A 13,013-nucleotide genomic window follows, 5' to 3' on the forward strand; every position below is an offset into this window, starting at 1 on the left:
TCATTCCACCTAAATTCAAGGTCTTCGAGTTTGAAAAATATGATGGCACAAAATACCCAATGACTCATATCACTATGTATTATTATAAGATGATGACACATGCTCGTGATAAAAAGCTGTTGATGTATGTATTTCAAGATAACCTTATAGGATCTGCAATCAGATAATATATTTAACTAGTCAAGACTCATATTTATTTTTGACAAGAGCTCACAAAGGTATTCTTTACATAATACCAGCATGTCATGGATCTAGTTCCAGATCATTTCTCTCTTTAAAACATAAAAAAAGGTAACAGAAATCTTTAAAGAGTATGTACAGAGATAAAAAAAATATGACTACATAAGTACAACCTCCCCTCACTGAGAAAGAGACAATTGTTTTGTTTATGAACACCTTGAAAGCACTATACTATGAGAGATCGATTGGTAATGCAATCAAAAACTTTACAGATATGGTGATATCCGATGAGATTATTGAAAATACCATAAAGAATGGCAAGCTCGATGCAAGAGAGACAAATGAAGCAATGAAAGGTGAAGCTCTCAAAAATAAAAAAAATGAAACTCAAGCAGTGAACTACATGGGGCAACAGTTCAGAGGTTTCATTTTATACCCCACACCAGTGTACATTTTATAAACGATATTACATCCATCCATCATCTTTATTAGTCGTATCAGCCATTACAACAACCAGCTTATCTATCATATTTCTAGACATCCTGTCAAACACCTACCCATCCTACTGCACCTACCAAATCAGAATGGATATTTAATCTAAGTAGTGGTCTAAAAACCCTAAAAAAATACTAAAAAAAAAAATTACTTTTGACCCTATTCCTATATCTTACACAGAATTATTACCCTAACTTATCTAAAGTCAACTTTTGAAACCTGTACGTCTTGAACCCCTTCAACCCCCTTACCTAAAATGGTATGATCCTAATGCAAAGTGTGATTACCATAATGAAAATTAGGACCATTTGACTGAGAACTGTCCCGTATTGAAATACAAGGTTAGAGATATCATTAAAGCTATAAAAATAGAATTTGAAACTAAAAGAGATCATCATGTCGTTGAAAGCTCTTTACCTTGATATGAATAATTTGGATGCAATGGACAGATGAAGAATTAGAAAGTGGTTCTATGGTCTTTCTGGAAAAATAATGGTTCGTTTGGTGTTACAATGAGGTGGATTGATTCAAAATAAAAAGTGTGCCCCTTTTGTTTCCTTTTTCACTTTTGTTTTAGACATGTGTATGAACTTTATGAATTGTATAAAAGTTGAATTTGAATGCTAATTGAGAAAGTCTTTTTTTTTTAATCTTTTTGGCTCAAGTTTTTAAAAAATAAAAAAATATATTTTCTCTTCATAATAAAAGTCTCAAAAAAATTGGTGGTCGTTATTATGAATCCACCCGAATAAAATATTCTCATATCCTTTTCATGTCCTAAAATTACTCGAAAAATCTTAATGCTCCAAAGGATACAAGTTTGAACTTTGTGATACCTCTTGTCAAGGCAACAAATACTAAAATGATCAATTTGGAAAAACGTTTTGAGTTCTTTGAAAATCAGACGAATATGATGCCTTTTTTTATCTAGATGTTGGTAATTTGATAGGTGTCAAGGCTATGCTTCAAACAAAAAGTCATCTAGATAGCCACAATACACAAATGCAACTTTTTATCTATGAGGCATGTTGACAAAGAGAATGATTTTCAATTACCCCAAAATTATCAAGTTCATGCCACTATCCAATTTGGTAATAATGGGCATAATTGGGACCTAAATAAACCTTTTTAACATGATTTCCATCATTGCATAAACCCTATTGACTTACCAAAATAAGGCAAAAATTGATTGTCATATGAGTAGTGAAAACAAAAGAAATTATCTATTTGCTACCCTTCTAAATGAACCTTGATCAAGGATCACCCTCTACATTAGGAAAAAAACATAAAGAAAGATCAGTTTGATAAAGTCATGCTTGACAACAAAAGAAGAATGCCTTAAGTTATAGAAGCAAATGTCAGACAACTTGAGTTTTAAAAGTTTTAAACATATTTCAGCAAATGTTAAAATATGCAAGAAAAAGTAAAAATGGAAGCAAAAATAGAGAAAAAAAAAGGAAGGGAAAAAAAAAAGAGATGATTGGATGTTACGGCTAAAGAAATAAAAAGAATGAATGTCTAAAAGAAAGTTCTTCGCATGATATGAAATGATCCTTGGTCTGATCACCTTCAAACATATGTTTTGGGCCCATTTATCCATTCTTTCATAACCTTAAACCCTGGCCTATGTTACATAACTTGAAAAGTCCATTTGATCAAACATGGACACTTGAACTAAAGAATTTATTCCTTGCAGAATCCTCATAACTAACTTCACTTTTGTCTATTTTCTTTACAAGATTTTCTCTTTCACAAGAGTACTTGAGTGCAGGATGAAACCATAAAAAATAAAAAACAAAAACAAAAAAAAATGAAAGAATAAAGCTTTATGGTGAAAACCCAAAAAAAAAAGGGCAATTTAGAGCAAGAATGAGATTGCAACATCAAAACTCAATACAATCAATGATTGAGATAGAAAATCTTGGCCTCTTTCAATATGATCTTGAATTTACTATAACTGGTCTTAACATCTATTAAAATACCACATTATGATACTAAAAAGGGTGACAAATATGATTTAACCATAAAATAACCTTCCAAAAGAATTTATTATTGAGCCTGGATAAAAATTCAAATTTTCATGCAGACTTTAATTTGACAATTAATCATCCAAGCTATTTAAGAATATGGAATTGCCATTCTGTTCAGACCTGTCTATACATAATAATAATCACCATTTTTTTAAAGACTTAAGAGTCACATTGTTTCATAAAGATTGACTAAGGTAATTTTTTTTTTTGTGAGAATTTTGTCATTAAAATAAAATGTTTTTAGGGAAGGAAAATAAAATTTTTTAAAAAAAAAACTTTGAGGAAAATAAGGGGCACTATGGGAAACACTTTTATGTTTAGTCAGTTAAGTTTTACCACAGTTTGATGGCTCATTGTCTTTAATTCCTTTTCATCAAGTTAGAATTGGTCATATGTATATTTGATTTGAAGATGAAAAATGGAAAGAAAAGTTAAGAAATCTAAATTGTGAAGAAAGAAAGCAAAATTGGTGAAAAATGAGCAGCAAAGAAAGGATTTGGAATTGAGATGAAAGATTTGGGTTGAAAGAAAAAGAACTTTGGAAAATTTAAGAAAAGAAGATTTTGGGCAGTTGTGTATCTTGACTTGGTTTTTTTTAAGAAAAGAAAATTTTGAACATTTGAATCTTTTGACTTTGCATTTGCATCATTAGCTTGTCCAACATTGATAGGAAAGTATGCATTAGTATTTTTAGAAAAGACATTTGCATTTCATGTACATCTTTTTAAGAAAAGATATTTGCATCTCATGAGCATCATTTTAAGAAAATACATTTGCATTTCATTTGCAGACATTTGCATCATAATGGTGTTCACCAATTTTGAAAACATTAAAGAAGAAAAAAAATGGCAAAAACATATTCGAAAGATTAAAAATTTTCAAGAATTTCAATGAGATAGTACAAGATGAGAGCTTTAAGCCCAATCTAGCTAGCAAAAAAGTTGTTGACCTAATGAAATTGACATCAATCAAGAAAAATATTGTGATAAATTGTTTTCAAAGTTCTCGATGGTGATATCCAAGTATTAAAGTATGAATTTCAATTTTTTAGTGGTGATATCCAAGGCATTTTCAAAATTACTTGATGGTGATATCCGAATTTAAAATTTGAATTTGTACTTATATTTTCTTGGTGGTGATATTCGAACATTTAAAAAATCATTTGTATTTTCTCAGTGGTGATATCCGAGTGTTAAAGTTTGAATTGCATCTTCTCGATGGTAATATCCAAGTATCGAGGTTTGAATTGCATTTTCTCAATTGTGATATTCAAGTGTCCTTCGGTGGCGATATCCAAAGTCATTTGCATCTTCTCAATAGTGATATCCGAACATTAAAAAAATCATTTACATTTTTTCGATGGTGATATCCTAGTGTTAAAGTTTGAACTGCATTTTCTTGACGGTGATATTCGAGTGTCGAGGTTTGAATTACATTTTTTTTATGGTGATATCCGAGCATTAAACAATCAATTGCATTTTCTCGATGGTGATATTCGAGTTTCCTTCGGTGGTGATATCCGAAGTCATTTGCATATTCTCGGTGGTGGTATCCAAATGTTAAAGCTTCAATTACATTTTTTCAATGGTGATATTCGAGTTTCCTTCGTTGGTGATATCCGAAATCATTTGCATATTCTCGGTGATGATATCCAAGTGTTAAAGGTTTATTTGCATTTTTTCGATGGTGATATTCGAGTTTCTTTCGGTGGTGATATTCGAAGTTATTTGCATATTCTCGATGGTAATATCTGAGTGTTAAAGCTTTAATTACATTTTCTCGATAGTGATATCCAAAGTCATTTATATATTCTCAGTGGTGACATTCGAGTGTTAAAGTCTGATTTGCATATCATTCGATGGTGATATTCGAGTTTTCTTCGGTGGTGATATATATAGTCATCGCATATTTTCGGTGGTGATATTCGAGTGTTAAGGTTTGATTTACATTTTCTCAATGGTGATATCCAAATGTTAAAATATCTTTTACATTTTCATCTGTAGTGATATCCGAAGTCATTAACATCTTCTCAGTAGTGATATCTGAGATTACTTATCTTTCAATGGTGATATTTGAAGTTATTTTTGGTGGTTTAATTTATTTTTGTTGAACCTCTACCTAAGATAGCTTTTTTAAGATGAGAATTTTAAAGTTGTTGAACCTCTGTTGAGAGGAGCCTTTTTCAAGATAGGATTTTAAAGTTATTGAGCCTCTGCTAAGAGGAGCTAGCTTTTTCAAAATTAGAATTTTTAAAGTTATTGAGCCTCTGCTGATAGGAGCCTTTTTCAAAATGAGATTTTCTAAAGTTGTTGAGCCTTTATTGAGAGAAGCCTTTTTTAAGATAAGATTTTAAAGTTGTTAAGCCTATGCTGAGATGAACTTTTTCAAGATGAGAATTTTTAAAATTGTTGAGCCTTTGTTGAGAGGAGCTTTTTTCAAGATATAATTTTAAAATTATTAAGCCTCTATTTAGATGAGTCTTTTTCAAGATGAGAATTTTTAAAGCTGTTGAACCTCTGCTAAGAGGAGCTTTTTTCAGATTTTAAATTTTCAAAAGTTATCGAGCCTCAAGTGAGAGGAGTATTTTTTATTTGATGAGAAAAACTTTCTGAGTAGTTTAAGTTCAAAAAAAAAATCTTTTTGGATTCCAGACAAAATTGTTGTCTTTGTCTTTGCCATATTCTTGATTCTCAGCAATGTGCAAAGAGGAGCAGCTGTAGACACTAAATTTGTCTAGATGTTAATCGTGTCTTGATTGAATATTTATCGGATATTGGGTTCTCAAACTAAGTTTTGATTGCAATTTAATCGAGTCGAGACCCAATTTCAATTCGACTTGACTTTAGGCCCGATTTCAATTCAAATAGGCCCAAATTACAATTTTGATTGGGCCCGAGGCCCTGTTTTATCATTTTAAGCCCAAAGCCTTTTTATTTTATTTTATTTAAAAAAAATATGAAAAAGAGAAAATACAAAAAAAGCTAAAAATTAAAAAATAAAATAGCCAGTGGCAGTGGGTGCTGTGCACAGTACCACCATCACCTTTCTGTTCACCACCGATGCCCCTACCTTTGCTAGGACTGGACAATACAGAAGAATAAGGGGGTAGAGAGGGGGCTGGTGCTTGGGGTACCATACACGACACCTCCCTCTGCCAAGCCCTGTGCCATTCACCCAAGCACAAGGCATGGTCGGAGCTTTATAAATAGAGCTCCTGGCTGAATCAAAAAGAAAAAAGAGGAGATCCTACCAAAAAAATAATAAAATAAAGCTTTTTATAAAAAAAAAAAACAAAAAAAAACAACGAAAGCCATAGTCTCAAAGGTAGGGGAACCCAACGTCGAGAGCCCCTGTAAAAAGAGAAAACAAAATCAATCTAAAAAAAGGTCAGAATATAAAAAAAAAAAAAAAGAGTTCGGTCAAAACTTTGAAGGCCAATTCAGGTTATTTGGGACTCCTTTTGGTGAAAAGGAGGTCAGATCTATATTTAGGGGGACGATAAGGATCTTTTAGGGGTTTTTGAGATTTTTCGACCACCGACGGTGGTCGGCACGGCGGTTGACGATCGATCAACCGGTCTAGAGAAAAAGGCTCTGACAAAGGTAATGAGGTATAGAGAGAGAGGGAGAAGAAAAAATGAAAGGAAAATTTTTTTGGCTTTTACAGAAAGTTGAAAGCCAAAATGACGTTATTTCATTAAATGACCAAAACGACGTCGTTTTGCCCTAGGATCCGCATGACAACCTGTCGACCTGACTCGAGGTCCACGCAACCGATCCGAAGATCCGGCTCCCATCTTTTTGGATCGATCTAGTTGGATCGATCCTGAACCGACCCAGACCGACCTCGAACCACTGAACGCAACCAGACTGTCGAACTGGCATCAACGGTCCAGTTCAAGTGCAAATTTTTTTTTTTATTTTTATTTTTTAAAATATTATTTTTGTTATTTTAAATTTTATTATTAATATTTATGCTTGTTAAAATATTTAAATTTGCTAGAATAAATTTTTTTTGTTTATAATAATAATTAACAAAAATAAATAATGAAATATATAGTAAAATTTGCGATAATTTTGTTATTTTTAAAATAAACTTTATAATAATCATACAAAAATAATAAAAAATGTAAAAAAAAAAAATTTTCCGATGATGAGATTCATAGGTATTCCAAGTAATGATACCTACGAAATCTCTAGGTGAAAATATTTTTTTAAATACTACCAGTGTATTAGAGTATTTATAAAAAATTTTTAATAGAATAAAAATTTTTCTTTTTTTGATATAAAATAATAAATAAAAATTAACTAATAAATTAAGAATAGTTGATAAAAAAATAAGAAAAAAAATTTTATCTAATAATGAGATTCTAAAAGTATTCCGAGTAAAGATGCTTTGAGAAATTCTTAAGTGAGAAGTTTTTTTTAATATTACTAGTGTATTGAAATATTTATAAAAATCTTTAATATAATAAAAATTCATTTTTTCTTCAAATTTTCTAAAATGAAAATATTAATAAAAATTAATAAAATTTTTAAATAAAAAAAATAAAATATGTGCATTAACGTATCATCACTTGCATTGTATGCATGGCATAGTTTTTTGAGAAAATAAATTTGAGCCGCCGAGAATGAGATCCTAAGGTATTCCGAGAAACGATACTTAAGAAATCTCTAGGTGAAAAAAAGTTTTTATAATGTTACCAATGTATTGAAATATTTTAAGAATTATTTTAATAAAAAAGTTTTGATTTATTTTTCTCGAATAAAATTTGAATACTAAATAAATAAATAAATAATTTCCAATAAATGAAAAAGTTAAAAAAATTTATTTTTCAAACACAAAAATGAGACTATTTTTTATTAAAATTAAAGGATAACGCGTAGTTAAGTGATATTGTTCTTAAACGGACATTGTGAGGGTGCTAATCCTTCCCCACTCGTAATCAACTCTCAAAACCAGACTGTTTTGCAGACCACAAAATTATATTTTTAATAAATTTTAATTAATTTTAAAATCTTATTAAAAAGATAAATTTTAATAGGTGACCGATCGTACCTAGCCAAAAAAATTGATGACAACTTCGTTTTTCGTTCTTTTATTTTCGTTTTCAAATTCGTCGGACGGTCTCAAAACCGCTATAACAATATTTATGTTAAATTTAATGAATTTATAAAAAATTATTTTTTTATAATTTTTTAATAAAATTTTAATGATAAATTTCATCGAATTTTACCGATGATATAAGGATATAATTTTCTTTATTTAAAAGCCCAAATTACTCAAATTTTACGAAGGCTTAGTCTCCCTTGGTATCAACAAGGAAAGCACCATTATAATTTACCCCATTATGTCATCCATATTGATACTCCATTATTATTTCTAAAGTGTTTGACCACCAAAACAATGCAAAATGAAAGAGAATGCTTACCAAATCCAGCATCGAAGAAGCTGGGTTTTTCTAAACTATGAGTTTTTCTAAAAAGTTTAGGCGACTGACCTTCTTCAAACTATGTAATAATATATCAAAGGAAAAGTTTCAGATTTCTTAGTCATCAAATAGAAAAAAAAATGATATTATTTGAACAAACTCACTGACCTGGAATTTTTTTGTTGGATTTAATCCTAATCCATTTATAGAACAATTTCCATTTTTCCCCCTACATAACTTTGAAGTTCTATTTTTTTTATCATTATATTTTATATGTGATGGTATTATTATTATTATTACTATTATTATTATTATTATTATTATTATTATTATTATTATAAGAGTCTATATGTAATTTTACTCTTGAATAACATATTTTCCAGATTTGATACTTCTAAAAAATTATGATTTGATACCAAATTTTCATTTTGGCACGTTATCTGCTTCAGGCACTAATTTTGTTAATAATATGTTAACATGTGAAAAAAAATAACGAATAAATTTATGATACATGATTCATTTTCATTGGTGAATATTCGTCATATCATCATTTTGATTAACATTGTCAGTTAGCAATGCAAAATGCTAATTAATGAAAGTAAAATTAAAGTATTAAATCGTAAGTTTTTTTAATAAATATAAATAGTGAAAGGTCATATGGTTTAAAAATCAAATTACATATTTACCCTTGTTTTCAGTCAATCTTTAGGACAAAAACATGCGAAGGGTTATGTTTAATTTATGAGGTTGAGTTTCCAAATTAGTGGTGGCATACTGGGCAGCCTATTGTTTAATCCACTTTGAAATTTAGATAAATGAGCAATGATAAAAGCAACTTTTTGAAGAGCGTTTTCATCGCTGCCTTTTCATATAGTATTTGGCTTATCTGACAGGCGAGATTCCAATTCCACTTCAAGTCTGCCAGAAACAAGAGATTTAAAAAAAAACAAAAAAATTGTCAAAATTTCAAATCTCAGTTGCACTTGAACGCATTAATCACTTTCAATTACTCGAACTTCTTCAAAATTCATATTTTGGGAAAGTAAAAATTGGGTTGCTCCATTTTTATATCTTCTCCTACCAAATCAATCACATTTACTTATGAGTTATGTCTTGATTGACCAAGGAGGTTTTTTTTTATTATTATTATTTTTTTTATATTTGCCTTTTGCTTGAAATGGAAACCCGATTTTTATTTTCTATAAACTTCTTAGGATATTTTATTTTACAAAACAACTATAATTTACAAGAAGTAATTGATTGAATTTGGTTAAATAAGATGGGAGCTGCATGTGTTCTCATCATTCATCAATATAATTGATGTAGATTTTAGGAATTTAGATCGGATGTTTGGAAATGGAGTTTTTTTTTTTTTTTTTTAAGAAAACTTATGAGATGTTAAACTTCTTCTAGAGAAAAAAAAAAAAAAAAAACCAACAAATTCATCACAAAATCAAATGTGCAAAGTTATGATTTAATTTTTTATTATATATTGAAGACTATCAAAATTTAAATCTTGAAATTAAAAAAATAACATTAAAAAAAAAGTAAATCAATTTTACATTGAAAATATCTGACACTGGCTTTCAATTGTAAAGAGAAAAAATGGCACAAGTATTGTGCTTTCCATACCATCGAGATCCTTTTGTGTACACATGCCCTAAATATTAAATATAATGCAGTACTTCATTTGGAGGAAGGGGAGAGGACATAGCTTGAAATGGCATATTACAGTACATAAATTTTTACTAGTCAAAATGAGGCAGCTGAAAGTGAAATCTAAAACTCATGTGGGTTGTATTTCATATATTTAAAATGTCTATGCATGCTTAGTCGAAAATCTTGGCAATTTTCGATCCATATAAATATAATATATATATATATATATATATATATATCCATGAAACATGTGTCTGAACCATTTGGGGATAGAGATATAAACAATAGCATTTTAAAACGTTTAAAGCAAAACTTGTGCGAAGTCAACATGACTGTTCTGCCCATGTGGAAAGCAGATTGAAGTTCAGTACAGCCATGTCTTCAGGGTCGGATCCAAAATTTTTCTTCAGTGAGATTAAATTTATTATATAATATATTTATTTAAATTTTTTTATTTAATATAAAGGTAATGTTTTTTAACTGTAAAACATAGTTTTAATAAAAGAATTTGAAATATTTTTTTATAATATCAAATATATAAAAAGTTTAAATAGAAATTAACATAAATATAACAAAAACTTATAATATTAAATGAATCAAAAATTTAAATATCAAATAAACACAAACACATAACATTATCATTTTTCAAAAGAAAATATTGTTATATAATGAGTTAAATAGTTTTCATAAGTAGAAAATCTAGGAATTTTTTTTTCATTGTCAATATTAAAATATATATAATTTTATTCAATTTCAAATATTTTTTTAAAAATTCACTTTCTCTTACTAATGTTATTTGTTTTTGACTAACTTAAAGCAAATATTAATTTAATTTCTCTATAGTTTTTAAGACATAAGATAAGATATGAAAATATAAAATAGGACCAACAACAAGCTACTTTTATATATATTTTAACTTTTTTAATAATTTTAAAATTGATCCTAGGTTTTTTTTTTTTTTTTCTAAATTTTAGATTTTGTTAGATTACATCTTTACAAGTTTTTTAGGTTACATCAAATACATATTATTTTTCATCAAATACATATTATTATATATTCTAAATAATGTTAAAAAAACACATGATCACATTATCAATATAAAAGAAAAACAAGAGAATAAAGTACTTTGATATCTTAAAAATAAATTTTTGTATCATGAGTGTTTTATCAGTGTCATTTTACTTGTTACCTATATTTTACTATACAAGATTAGTTTAGCTTTAATTTGCACCTTTTTTTTTTTACAAATATTTTATCATTTTATACTTGACTTTGACACTTTTACAATAATATAATGATATTTCACATAAGTAAAAAAAAAAAGATGAAGTCTGTAAATAGAAAGAGAGGAAAATAGATAGATAGAGGCAAAAGAGAGAAAAGTAATACTAGATTGTGACTTAAGTTAGCTAAAATGAAACTTACATGAAATAATTATTTATAAGCAAAAATTTATTAAAATTTACATTTAATACTTTTATTTTCTTTTGAAACAAGTCAATTTTTTTTTTCTAAAGTATATCTATACTTTATATTATTTTAAAATCCTTCCCTTTTATATTTTTTCTTTTTTAATTTAGTGGGGGCAAAATGTAAAAATATTAAAACTTTTGTCTAATATCATAATATATTTAAAAAAAATTATAGGATTTCGTAAATCCGTCCCTGCATGTCGTTTCACGTTCAGCAGATTGATTCAAATAAAGAAAATGTAAATTTGATGACCATAACACTCACTTTAGCCAATAAAACTAGAAGCCGAAATTGAATGCTACCTCCATTAATGGAAGAGAAATTAATTTAGGACCATATTTTTGTCGTGTGACCAAGTCATCTTATAAATGAAAATTAAAGGAGGAGAATATTTCAGAATTTTATTTCCATAAAACAATGACTTACTAAGCAATGCTAAATGTACCAAGTCGACAAGACAAATTATCTCACCTAATGTCAATGAAGTTTTTAGACTTCGTAATTAAAATTAATAATGTGAAACATACATTTTAAAATATATTAAAATAATAAAAAATTATAAAAAATGAGATAAATGATAATTTTTTAATCCTGATTATAAAATTAAAAAATTAAACTATCAATATACACATAAACAATAGCTCTTTAAATAAATCATATTATCTAATCCATTATACCTTACATTGTTATCAAGCAAAGATTTTACTTGATAAGTTTATTAATCTCTCCAGGACATTTAAGGGAAACATTAGCATTCCAACATTTTCATATTTTTTATATTATAGATTTAAATATTGATCTAAAAGTACATGAACTCTATTTTACCAATCATGTGCAAGAAAATGTGAAAAACGTTATTTCAACCTTGGTCTAACAGCCACATGCACCTGCCTGAAATTGATCATAAGCCATGTGATAGGGAATCTTGATTAAGAGAATTAAATAAAAATAATTAATACAAATCCTTTTTTTCTGCTTCAATCAAGTAGCTGTAAGAAAACATCAATCCATATAATTTTAGCCGCGTAAGACAAAATTTTGATATAAAAAATCTGAAAAAAGTAAACTATATGCAAACCATTTTTTTTTTCATATTATGCACATTAACATATGCATGATTAGGGTTGGGTGATCATATATCTATAGGGAAAAATTTGTTGGTGAAATATTTTGAAATATCAGAATAAGAAATTGGGTAAGAAAGTAAAATACTAACATACAAATAAGAGTTTGTTCAAGAGCAATTAAGAGTATATATCGGCAGTGAAAAAGGCGATGATTGGAATCATCATGAGGTGGCTTTGAATAGAATAGGGTGGGAAAGACTAAAGAGGCGAAGTGAAGGTCGTGATTAAGTGGTTAACCACCAAAGGCCCAAAAGAGAACAAAGCATTTTCAATATCGTGCGACGTGGACTTCCAGTGGCCTTAAACAATACAGTTCCAATTGAAAAGTTGCAGGGACACATGTATTTGACTGTTTGTATATATAAATGTGAGAACCCACTACTTTTCACTGTAGATATGCTTTGAGTAAGCTGACCCATTTTCAGTTGCACAATTATCGCATCTTGCGTATTAAATATAAAATATAACTTTTATTTTTATTAAAATTTTAAATTTTAAATATTATATTTTTATTTTTTATTATATTATTATATCATATTTTAAAATTATATTAGTTATAATTTTTCTCGTCTTCTTTTTTCTCTCTCCTTTTGCGTTTTTTTTTTTTTTTTTTGGTTA

This window comes from Durio zibethinus, chromosome 8, assembly GCF_047325235.1.
Source record: "Durio zibethinus cultivar Kanyao isolate XHJ-2024 chromosome 8, ASM4732523v1, whole genome shotgun sequence".
Lineage (NCBI taxonomy): Eukaryota > Viridiplantae > Streptophyta > Magnoliopsida > Malvales > Malvaceae > Durio > Durio zibethinus.